Below are 12,406 nucleotides of genomic sequence, written 5' to 3'. Positions count from 1 at the left end.
CAACAACCAGCCTAGATGTCAACTTCTGAGTAAATAATCTCTCTTGCCAACATTCCTTTCTGGGGTGAGCCTCCCAGCTTTTCACAGGATGCTGTATGTAACCTCTGCATAGCGTACCCTGTGGCGAGCAGCATACAGTATACACCCATCTGCGCCATGTGAAGGATGCTGGATCCAGGTTCCTTCATAGTATCCTAACTTCCTGTCTGAGAAGAGGTAATTGCTGCAGGTAGTGAGGTACTGGAAAGAAGAATAGACTAATTTAGAGAGAGAGTAGCAAAATCAAGGTGATTCTCCAGCAATGGGATCCTTCCTTCCTTTTGATCCATGCCCATGGGTAGAAGCTAAAGACGAGTCCACATATAACTCAGCCTGACTCGTGGAGCCTAGCAGCCCCCTATCTCCTGTGCTATAGTGATGGAAAGAAGAATTCCATATGTTAGCTTCAAGGAAACTCTCTTCTTTGCCTATCTAGTATCTATAATAAAATTATACCAGGAATTGGGCATGTTGGCATTTGCCTATAGTCTCAGAGGAGTAGCTGAGGCAGAAGAATCTGGAGTATACAGCCAGGCCAGCCTGGGCTACTTACCAAATTACCTGTCTCAAAAGAGGTGGTGGGTAGGCAGCTGGATTGGCAAGTGACCAGTGTAGCTTTGCTTGAGTGATGGATGGTTTGGAGAGTTCATGGGACTCGGATTCAGTAAGGAGAAGCAAAAGACCACTGGAAGTTGGAAGCTATGGGTTAGGTCAGTCAAAATTTAGCAAGCAAAGAGGGCTCAGAGTCTTCACAGAGTCAGAGGAGACAAAAGCCCCGGAGAAGAAGCATCCAGAGCAGCCCAGTGGCTGGGTGGCTTATCTTCATTTCTTTGGGATTGTGTGTGTTTTACTGTTTTGTCTGAACATGGGTAAGGCCAAGACACTAGCCATGATTTACCACAATTGTCTGATGACCAATGCCTGTGGGCGAACTGTGTCACTGATGAAAACAAGGTCAGGCAGGCTCAGATTTCTCCCCAGGTTTCATTTGCCTGTCATATGCTTATTAGCTTTTTAAATGGAAACACAATATTTCATTCAGAAAAAAAAATTAATTAGTGCAGTACAGCAGGCTGACTTACGTCACCCCAAATTCAGAGACTGAAGTCCTTACTTCAGTACTTCCCCATGTGTCTGACTTTAAGTTAGGATCTTTTTTAGTTGGTTTGTTTATTGTTTGAGACAAGCTCTTACAGCCCAGGCTGTTCTGGAACTTGCTATTTAGACCTGGCTAGCCTGTCACTCACAGACTTCCTGCCTCAGGCTACCAAGTTGCTTGGTATGTGCCACCATGCCTGTCTAACTGAGATCTTTAAAGAGGTAATTAAAGTTAAATAGGTCATTAGAGTGTTTCTGGTTAGACTTTTCATTATTGTGGCAAAATAGCTCACATAACTTCAAGGCAAGAGTTATTTGTTTCTGCCCACAGTTTCAGAGATTTCAGACTGTCACGGCAGCAGGATAGAATAATACTTCAGTTCATGGCAGACAGGAGAAGAGCTAGCCTAAGGGCGAGGCCATGCAGATGCAAACAGCAGAGGCATCTAGTGGGGCTGCCAGGGTTCTCTAGAGTTCTCTAGAGCTGGCATCCTGGAATGGGGAACTGCCAGGTTTAATGTTTCCCCACATGATCTTTGAACTGATCTTTCCTCAATAGGCTCCTAGTCCACCCTCTCAGAATGGAGCTGTCTATGACATGCCGTCACAGATTGAAAGTGTATAACTTTTGTTTGTTTGGTCTTTATTTGTTTTGTTTTGTTCTTTTACTTTTACAATTGGCTCATAGCTAAGAGTTGACTTGGGTGTCAGAGGAGGTTTTGAACATGGGCTTTTTATATTCATAATGTAGGAATGTTTTCATTATAATCAAGAGAACCATATGGAACCCCTGAGACAATAGGACTCGTGGGATGGGCTGAATGCATTTTGCATTTATGAGGTGGACACAAGACTTTGGGGCCGAGGGCTGGACTGTTAGGATTAAAGAGGATGTGTTCAGGCTTGGGATAGTGATGGCTTTTTTTCTTGAGATACGGACACAGGGAGCTCAGGTTAACTTCAAGCTCTCTACAAAATCAAAGAAGACCTTTCACCGGGATTACAGGCACAGGTACTATTGCCCTGTATTTGTGATGCTACAAATTTAACCAAGAGCTTTTGTGTATGCTCAGTAAGCACTCTACCAACCAAGCGATCCCCAATCCATGACACCTCATTTTGATCATCAACTTGAGTAGATTGATTAATACCTCTGAGTTTAATTAAGGGGAGTCTGTGCTGTGTCTGCAAGGGCATTTGCAGACAAGATCACCAAACTAATGATTGCAACATCCCAATAGACTGTTAGGAAGTAAGAGAACCGGGGAAGGTGGAGCCTGGCTAAAGGAAGCAAACCACTGTGTGTGTGTGTGTGTGTGTGTGTGTGTGTGTGTGTGTGTGTATGTGTGTCTATCTGTCTATCCTTGGTCTCTTTCTGTTCCTTCTCTGTGTTGGCCTGATGCCAGTTGCTCAAACACCACCACCACTACCAACATCCTACCCTACTCTATCCTGGCCATAATGGACCAAAATCTCTGACACTGGGAGAAAAATAAATTGGTCCTCCCTTAAGTTGCTTATTTTGGGCATCTTGTTACAGTAACAAAAAGTATGAGTGACACAAGCTGGGCCCTCATCAAACCTCAATGATGTCCCCAAAATAAGAAGAGATGAGAAGGAAGGTGTAGGAGACGAGAGGTCACAGGCAGAGGCAGCCAAGGAGAGACACCTCAGGAGAAGCCAACTCCACCAACACTTTGACTGGGAATGTCCAGTGAGGATCAACTTCTGGTGTGAAGCCACCTGGTGGATGATCTTTTCTTTTCTCTTCTCTTCTCTTCTCTTCTCTTCTCTTCTCTTCTCTTCTCTTTCTTTTCTCTTCTTTTCTCTTCTTTTCTTTCCTCCTCCTCCTCCTCTTCCTCCTCCTCTTCTTCTTCTTCAAAAGATTTATTTAGTTTATGTACACCATTGCTGTCTTCAGACACACCAGAAGAGGGCATCAGATCCCATTACAGATGTTTGTGAACCACCATGTGGTTGCTAGGAATTGAACTCAGGACCTCTAGAAGAGTGGTCGGCGTTCTTAACCGCTGAGCCACCTTTCCAGCCTGGATGATGCGTTCTTATGACAGCCAAGCGAATTCAACAGAAGCAAGCCACACTACACATTGTTTGCAGTCTCTCTGTGGACTGTACTCCCACCTGGCATCCTCTACTTTACACCCATGTGCCATGGCCTGTAGACATATGCTGTGAAACAAGACACATAGCTTTACATGTGATCCTGGAACCTGGTTATTTTGGAGAATAAATTCTCCTTTGGTCCTGAAATTGAAGGCCCTCAATTTATCTGCTCTATTCCTGCCTCCAAGTGACCTACCTAAGAAATGTACTGTGGATCATATGACCTTGGAGTGAGCTCACTGATTATCTGGAGAAGTTGATAGTGCCCCTGAGGAAAGCTCTAAACTTTGCTGATTGTCTATTGACCTTGAGGGGAAGGTTGGCCTTGAGGGAACGATCAGATCAACTGTGCACGTGTGAATTCTTCATCTGGATGCCTCACTGGTGACCAAAATAATGTCACCTTCAGGACACCCACATGCAGAGAGAGCCCTGCATATATAGCTCAGGTGGGGCAAAGATTCTTTTAGAAATTGGTCAGGAAGCAAGCAACTCCATCCTAGGTGAGAGGGGCTTTTCCAGGGAGTCTTCAACACAAAGGGGACATAGTGTGGGCTTGGAGGAGTAGGCCAGTGGGAGGGCAGCTGGAGGCAAGCAGCACGTCCTTCCCACATAGGCCTGTCCCTCATCTTATGAGTCATGCCCTCAGGAGCTGTGGTCGCTGCTACAGGCACGTCTCTGCATAACTGGAAAGGCAATGTGTGGTCTCCCTGAACTCTTGGATGATCTCACAATAATGGAAAGGTGGCTCTGTTAGGAAGCAAGTTTCAGTCTCCACACTGGGGGCTGTTTATGAAGAATTCTGTTGCAGGCTCTTGTCCTGAAACAGTGTTTCTCTCTGCTAGGTGGGTCTCTGCGTACTCCCACAGTCCATCCTCCTTTCCTCTTCCTGGACCCGAGGCAGTCCCCAGCTGGTAACACTCAGCTTGGCAGTTCTCAGCAATTCTGTTTGAGACAGGACACATAGCTATGTGACCTGTCTCACCAGCCTTCCTAGGCCCAGGGCGTTCAGAGAGGCTACTCCCAAGGAGGAGTGCTGGCCATGACCTTCTCATGCTCCTTTAACTTCTTGGTGTTCTGAGACCTTATAGTGGCATCAGGCATAATTCCAAGACCAGCCTGAGTTACAGAAAGGACAGGCTACTGCCACAACACAGAGGAGGCTGAATACAGATGCCAGAGCCTGTGGGCAGAGAAACCTGTACTGTGGTACAGACATTTGAAAGTTTGTGCTTTAAAAGGATTTCTCTTGTTTGTAGTAGTTCAAAGATGACAGCTTTCTCTAGAACAAGAGTCCCTAAGCATTTGGATGCCAAGGGAAAGACTAGGGGACCCCAGCTGTTTTGTGAGGCATGACACTGCCCAGAGGTGTTTCTTAGCAATAAGCTATCCTGGCCTCCTCTGGGCCACTGGGACCCTTTTGTAAGATACACAAAAACCTCCTTACTGTCTCCATGTCAGAAAGATGGAGTGCAGCTACCTTCCCTCCACTTGAGATAGCTTTAGACTAGGTCATGGGACATAGATGAATTTTCGGTACTGTTCTAGTTTTATTCTGTTTGTATGACAAAAATGCAGCTGAAAGCAAGTTGGAGAGGTAACACTTGTAGGTCACAATCCATCACTGAGAGATGACAGGACAGGAACTGAAGCAGAAACCACAAAAGAAACCCACTTTTTGTCTTGCACTTCGGTTCATTCATAGGGTCATGCTCTGCTAATTTTCCTATGTAGCCTGGCCCACCTGCCTAGGAATGGTGCCACCCACAGTGGGCTGGACCCTTCCACATCAGTCATCAATTAATAGAATTCCTCACAATCATGACCACAGGCCTGTCTGATTTGGGCAAATCTTCAGGTGAGGTTCCCTCTTCCCAGATAACTCCAGGTTGTGTCAAGATGACAATAAAAACTAACCTGAACAATGTGCATTTGGGCATTTTTGTTTTAGTTTGTTATAATGCTGGGATTGAACCTAGGGCCCTAAATGTGTCAGGCAAGTGCTCTACCACTGAACCTCACCCCATTTGTGTTTTTGTTTTGGGCTATCCTCTACTCCCCACATTGTGGGTTCTGCAATTTTTTTTTTTTTTGTGGTACATAATACAGAGCTGAACATCTTGCTGGAAAATGTACTTTCATACTCACCCCCAATTATTTTTAATTATAATTTTTTTTTAGATACTGTTTTTTCCCCTCAAGTGGAAGATTACCAGAAATAAGCTTGTGAAGAATCTGGACAAAGGCTTTGAGGGGATAAAGGTCTCTTTAGTTCAGGTTTGCAGCGAGCTTTGACCTCAATCCAGTGTGCTATGTTGTTGGACGTTAGTGGCTCTGGCACCCTGGCCTCTACTGCACTTACCTGTATGGCTGCGCTTACTTCCAAAGGTGAAAATCTCACTGTGTAAACCCCCTTTCTCCAAGCCTGAAGATGTATCTCAGCAATGGCAACAAAGCTTTAGAGCCTGGGCTAACTTAGTAGCTCAAAACTTGTCCTTCTCTCACTTCAGCCTCCACAATGCTGGGATCTCAGGCACAAGCCACAATAGCTAACATCTTTTCTGGGTCTCCATCTTGCTTTCTTACTGAATGATGCTTCACTGTTTGTCCTTCTCCCTTACATCCTTCTCTTCCTTCTTCCCTCCTTCCCTCCCTCCCTCCCTCCCTCCCTCCCTCCCTCCCTCCCTCCCCCCCATGCCCCCTCCCTTCTCCTCCCGCCCTCCCTCTGTCCCTCTTCTTCTTTCTTTCCTTCCTCTTTATTCTAGCTCTTCTCCATCTCTACTCATTCTATTCTCCTCTTCTTTCTCCAGCCCCCTTTTCCTTTCTACATCCTTTCCTTCTCTCTCCCTAGCTCTTTCCTCTCTTGGTTTTGCTTCTTTCCTCCCCTTTCCGACATCACTGCTCTTAACCCCCTCCCCCCGCCCCCATTTTTTTCACTCTAATCACAGAACAAGCTGCCAACTACTATTAACATGTCGTATTAACTCTTTTCAGGTTTGGGAATTCCTTGGACTCAGACCCATTTGGATTTCTCTCTAAAGCTTTGCCAGGGTTAAAGCCCATCTTGTTTTTTTTCCACAGAGGAGTCATCCAGGAGGAGGGGCTCTGAGTGTTCATTCCTGTAGGAGACAGACTGAAGAGCAGCAATAGAAACCCAGCTGCCATGTGGAGGCTGGCGGCTTGAGAAGATCCAGGCTGGCCAGAGCTTCAAAAATAACTCCCTCTGCGTTGTCCAAATTGAGCTTGGGGAGTTTTCTACAATCAAAAGCAGCTGTGCCATTCTGTTTACCTATTAAGCTGAGTTCTTCAGACTCAAACCCAAAATCCCAGAGCCTGGAAAGTTCTGCTCAGAGCATCCCTCCTTTTCTGGGACCAAGCAAATTGATTGCTGGCATTGGGCTTTGGAATACTCATGGCCCCTCTGGAGTGAAGGTGAGGTAAGTCATCCAAGGTTTCTAAGAATGTGTTGTTGACCACCCATCAATACACACTGGCACAGCCCTGTCACCACATTCTTCTGGAGCACGATGGATCCCAGAGGCCACACCTCTCCCGCACATGGAAAAGCAGAACCAAGTTTGTATACTACTGTAAGAGGGGCGTACACACATTAAAAAAAAAGCCTGATGTTTGCAGAAAGGTTATCACATAGAAGTTCCCCTTACTAGTATTCAAATGCTATCTATCCTCTTTAAGATGACATTGTTTAGTTGGACCACACATCATTCTAGAAATTTTTGAGCATCCACAAGGAAATGCATAACATACATTTAATGTGCATCTGAATGTGTGTAAAAATGCATATATGCATACATAATGGGATACATTAAAGTGTGTATACATATACAGTGAAGCCTTGGCAAGCTGGGCTCTGGCATTCCAAGGGAGAGACCTTGGCATGGTTTCAGACGTCCCTGATCAACACTGACTAACTGGAGCCAGATCTGTCTAGGGTATTAGTGGTTATACTGGAAGTTGAAGATCTGGGTTCAGGATCCACCTATCTTCGAATAAGCTCTGAGACCCTGTCTGGGAGAGCTTCCGTTTTGCCTCTGTACAGTGAAGAGACAGTGAACTGCAGCACTTTTACTGCAGGCTCCTTCTCTTAAGTAGTACTTCTCTCCTCTAGATCAGCCTCATCTGTCTTCCTGTCTTCCTGGATCCAGAGCAGTGCAGCCTGTGGTGACGATTGGTGCTTGCAAAGAGTTCCTAGATGTCCTGTCATCCATGCTTTGCATCCAGTGCCCAGTCTTGCATCTATGGCTCATCCTTCCAGTGTGTGCGGATCATCTATCTTAGGAGACAACTGAGATGCATGATGGGAAATCAACTCAACTTTTGAATCTCTTCCCAGAGAAATGTGATATCTTCACACATCTCCTAGCCTTTACTTTGTAGCTGGGTAGCCCAGTACACAGAACGTTGGGTTCCTTGCTGGCTACCCAACTCCCATCTGAATTCTTCTCACCCTCCCACCCTCTTTCGACTGAGATGCATCCTCTATGGTCCCAAACACCTGCAAACCACACTGTGAGCCTGTAGCTTCAAGTGCCGGGTCCTCCCTCTAGGTTGGATCTTTTACTTATCTTTCATTTTTTGAAATTAGGATATAATTGAGTCATTTCTCCTGTTCGATTCCCTTCCTCCAACTCTTCCTATGTCCCTCCCTTTACTATGTCCCAAATTCATAGCCTCTTTTTCATTTCTTTTTTTTTAAATTATTACACACACACACACACACACACACACACACACACACACACATGCACGCACACAATCTGCTGATGCCCTTCAGTGGTGCTTGTATATACATGATTTCAGGGCTGACCAATTGACATTGGATAACTAATTAGGGATTCTTCTTTCCTGGAGGTGACTATCTCTCCCTCTCTCAGCATCCTGTACTTGCTTGTAGTTCTCTGTCTAGGGGTGGGGTCCCTGGGAAACTTTCTTCTACCATGTTAGCATGTCTGTTGGCATACTTGTTTAGGTCTTGTTTAGGCAGTCACACTGTATTGGTAACATGGGTAATTTAGGTTGGTTCATATTTCTGTCTGTTCCCATATTCTTGTGGGTGGTACCTAGTGATATTTATGGACAAATTAATTAACCTTTCTACCTTGTCTTCCTTAACCTTTGCTGTCATCAATCCAGTGTATAAATATTGAGCAGGTACAACCTGGAAGGGTCTTTGCAGAGACTATCAAACATGGACCAGATTATACAAGTAAAATAAGATAAAGAATAAGTGGGTCCCCATCTTGAAACAATTGAGTCACAGAGTGGTTCAGACTAAGTGTTTAGAAAGGAGAGATAGTACATTCTTCTAAAGTACCCAAGGTCAGGTCCATGACACAAGCTGGCCTGGCCTCTGTGTGGTAGTCACATGCACTTCCTGCCAAAGGTCTTGTTGGATTGGTACCTCAGTGTGACTAAGTGACAGGGTGGGACAACGACAACGGGACTTCTTTTAAGACCCATGACCATCAGACAGTTTGGGGTCATTGCCAGTCCTGATTGTGTAGGCTCTGCCCAGCAGCTTCTGCCCAGCTACACACAGAAGGTATTCATGGCAAATAGGTAAACTCAGAAAAGGGGCCTGGGACTGGACAAAGTATTTGGGGCAGAAGCAAAGAATATGCAATGTAGACAGAGAAGGCTTATGGACCATGCCTCAGCTTTCTCCCTCCAGAACCGCAGAACTCAGTTATGCTCATGGGTGTTGAGAAGAGGGTCAGAAGAGGGGAAAGGAGATGAACTTTCAGCCCTCAGTATTCAACTACTGCCTTTCTCAGACCAGAAGTGATGTTCTTCCCTGGAGCCCAAGTTCTGAAGATAAAACTGTAAAACTGGCCAGACATAGTGGCATATGCATTTAATCCCCAGTACTTGGGAGGCAGAGGCAGGTAGATCTTTGTGAGTTTCAGACTAGTCTGGTCTACAAAGCAAGTTCCAGGCCAGCCAGGGCTACATAGTGATGCTCTTTGTTTCAAAACCAAACAAGCCATCCATACATTTAATCCCAACACTCAAGGGACAGAAGCTAGCCTGGTCTACATAGAGACCTCCAGGCCAACCAGGGCCATGTAGAGAGACCTATTTCAAAAGAACAACCAACCAACCAACTAAACAAACAAACAACATCTCCCTACCCACACACCAAAAAATCCTACAGATGTATGGAACATGGGGCCTTTTCTTATATTTTAATATGTGTATTTGAAAATAAAGGGATTTGTTTGTTTGTTTAATTTAGTTGTGTGTGCCTGTTTGTCTGCCATCTATGTGTAGATGCCTGCAGAGGCCAAAAGAAGGCATTAGATGCTCTGGAACTGGAGCTGTCAGCCGTTGTCACCCTGCTAATGTGGGTGCTAGGAACTGCGCTCGGTCATCTAGGTGTGCTCCTAATTTGGAATAGCCAGTGAGATGAATTAAGAAAAGGCCTTTTCTGTGAAGTGGTAACTCAGGACCAAGCTGGTGGATTCAGACGGTGTGCTGCCTAGACGCTTACAGGAGCATGTCAGAGCCATCTGACTGCCTCACTGGCCTCCTCCTCGGTGTTCTCATTCATCTTCTTAATAATGGAACAGGAAACGTGATATTACTCACAAGTAAGGGTTTTCACTACCAACTATACCTTGCTAAGTCTTCACAGATCAGATTTGAAAGGGAGCAAATGTGAATCCATGGTTCTTAATTCTCCCATATCCACTGCATCTGGGCAGGCTTCTTCCTTCCTGGTTGCACCCTAGAGTCTGGGCAGAAGGAGGGGCTTGGTGTAGAGAAAGGATTTCTGAGATTTCTTCTTTCTGAAAGATGGGTGGGGGAGAGTTTTTCCACTCTGAGGTCTCTGCTCAGGTCAAATGGGAGTGTCACCCGTCCCACTCACTCTACCCTCTCAAAAGGAGGGAAGGGCCACTCCTCTGGTCCTCTGAGGGAGGAGGACAAGAGGGAAGGAATCAGGAGTGAGTTATGACAGCTGTGAATGGAAGACTTTGGCCCACTCCCCTTTGAGCTTCCTGCCATTGTGATGGGTGATTCCCTTGAGATGCGCAGGCCAGTTGGGCAGTGGTGACGCACACCTTTAATCCCAGCACTTGGGAGGCAGAGGCAGATGGATTTCTGAGTTGGAGACCAGCCTGGTCTACAGAGTGAGTTCCAGGACAGCCAGGGCTATATAGAGAAACCCTGTCTCGAAACAAACAAACGAGAGAGAGAGGGAGAGAGAGAGAAAGAGAGAGAGAGAGAGAGAGAGAGAGAGAGAGAGAGAGAGAGAGAGAGAGAGGCAGTCCAAAGTGTACCAGGAGTGGTGGGACACACAGAGTGGGACACCCTATCATCCACCACTTGCATCCAGTGCTGAGAACCAATTATTTCCTGTTGACACTACGGTTGGAATGGCATGGCCCTATGAAGGTCTGGTATCTGTAGGACTGTGCTGAGAGCAGCACATGGAATCTCTTGATCCGGGTTACTGGCTTGGCTCAAGGGCTGTAAGAGGCAAGTCAAGGACAGAGACCCACACTAGGAGTGTAGGGGAAGAGCTGAATCAGCAGCCCAGGAGACCTGAGCCAACTGTTGTGAAACCAGCAATCTTAGGAGCTGTGGTCACCCAGATGCAGAGGCACCACCTGTGGGGCATGCTGGATGATGTAACTGGAAACCAGAAGTAACCTTTCCTGGCCCTCTCTCATGTACCCATATACTTCCCCAGTGCCCCACGTTAAAGGGAACAGAATTGTCTAACGGTCAAACAGCTATTCTCCTTTTTTTAGGGCCCTACCAGTGTCCAGGGCAACTCCTGGACACCAGAAGACAAGAGGAGCACAATTAATTGTCTCCCAGCTTAAGGATTCAGCAAATGACATGTTTTACTCCAGTAAAATCCAAATAACAGCTTGTATCTTTCAATACTACACAGCAAGGCCTGTCTTGAAGCATGGCAAGTAGAACTGGGGCTAAGCTTGAGCACTGAATTGCTTTTCCCCGTTGTTAAGTGATGCTACACATGCGGAAGTCAGTCCTGGTTGCAAAACCTCAGTTATTTTTTCTGCCCCTGACATCAAAAGAGCCATCCCTAGTGTGGGCTCTGGCATTGGTTTCCCTGTTCCTTGTCCTTGCAGGCACTCAGGCTTCTGGTGACTGAGGAGGACTGGGTTTGTTTTAAATGTAGAGAGTGGCAGGAAGGCTCTCTACAGTGGTAGTTCTCAACCAGTGGCTCATGATCATCTGGGGGCATCTATTGATCCTTTCACAGGGGTCACATAGCTGGTACCCTATATCAAATATTTACTTTACGATTCATAACAGTAGCAAAATTACAGTTACAAAGTAGCAGTGAAATAATTTTATGGGGGGGAGTCACCACAACATGAGGGACTGTATTAAAAGATGGCAGCAGAACCACTGCTCCATAGGAGAACACAATAGCAGCACATCCTCCTGAGCTAGGCTCTGGTCCCACCCACTACCTAGGAAAGACATCCAGCAATGACTCAGCAGGGAAGGCTTCCTGCATGTCAGAAGAGGAGCAAACCAACCAAAACATGTGGTCAGGAGAAGCCAGCACTGTGGTTTAAATGTCCCTGTCAAAACTCACACAGAGCTGGATGTGGTGTTGTGTGCCTCTAATCCCAGCACCAGGGAGGCAAAAGACAGATGCACTGTAAATTCAACGCCAGCCTAGAGAGGCTACACAGTGAGTTTCAGGCCAGCGAGGGAAACAGACCAAGAACCTATCTCAACCAAAATCAAATAAAATCTCACCTTGAAATTAGGTGCCCTCTTTGTGATATTAAAAGGATGAAAACTTAATCCACTGCAGTGTTTGGAGAAGGCACCTTTGAGCAGCGATTAAGGTTGAATGCTCCTTTAAGGGCATTTGATACAATGAGACTGTGGCCTTAGGTTGGGTTAACAGTTTCCTCTGGGTTTGAAACATACTATCCTGCAGGGCAGCTCCTAAGGCAGGAAGGTAGAAAACTCCTAGACACTTATCTGCCAGAGTAAACAATAAAAGCCGAGAGTCCCTCAAAACTAGCAGAACCGAACTACAAAGAAGACATCAAGATCAGACCCGCCACCTGGAAGAAGCAGAAATCAGCCAAGCTGCTTGAAAGAAGTTTACACCAACCAAGTCACCTGG

Source organism: Grammomys surdaster, unplaced genomic scaffold (assembly GCF_004785775.1).
Source record: "Grammomys surdaster isolate TR1022 unplaced genomic scaffold, NIH_TR_1.0 67, whole genome shotgun sequence".
In the NCBI taxonomy this organism is placed as follows: domain Eukaryota; kingdom Metazoa; phylum Chordata; class Mammalia; order Rodentia; family Muridae; genus Grammomys; species Grammomys surdaster.
The sequence above is the reverse complement of the archived record's forward strand: the minus strand, read 5'-3'. Positions refer to the sequence as shown.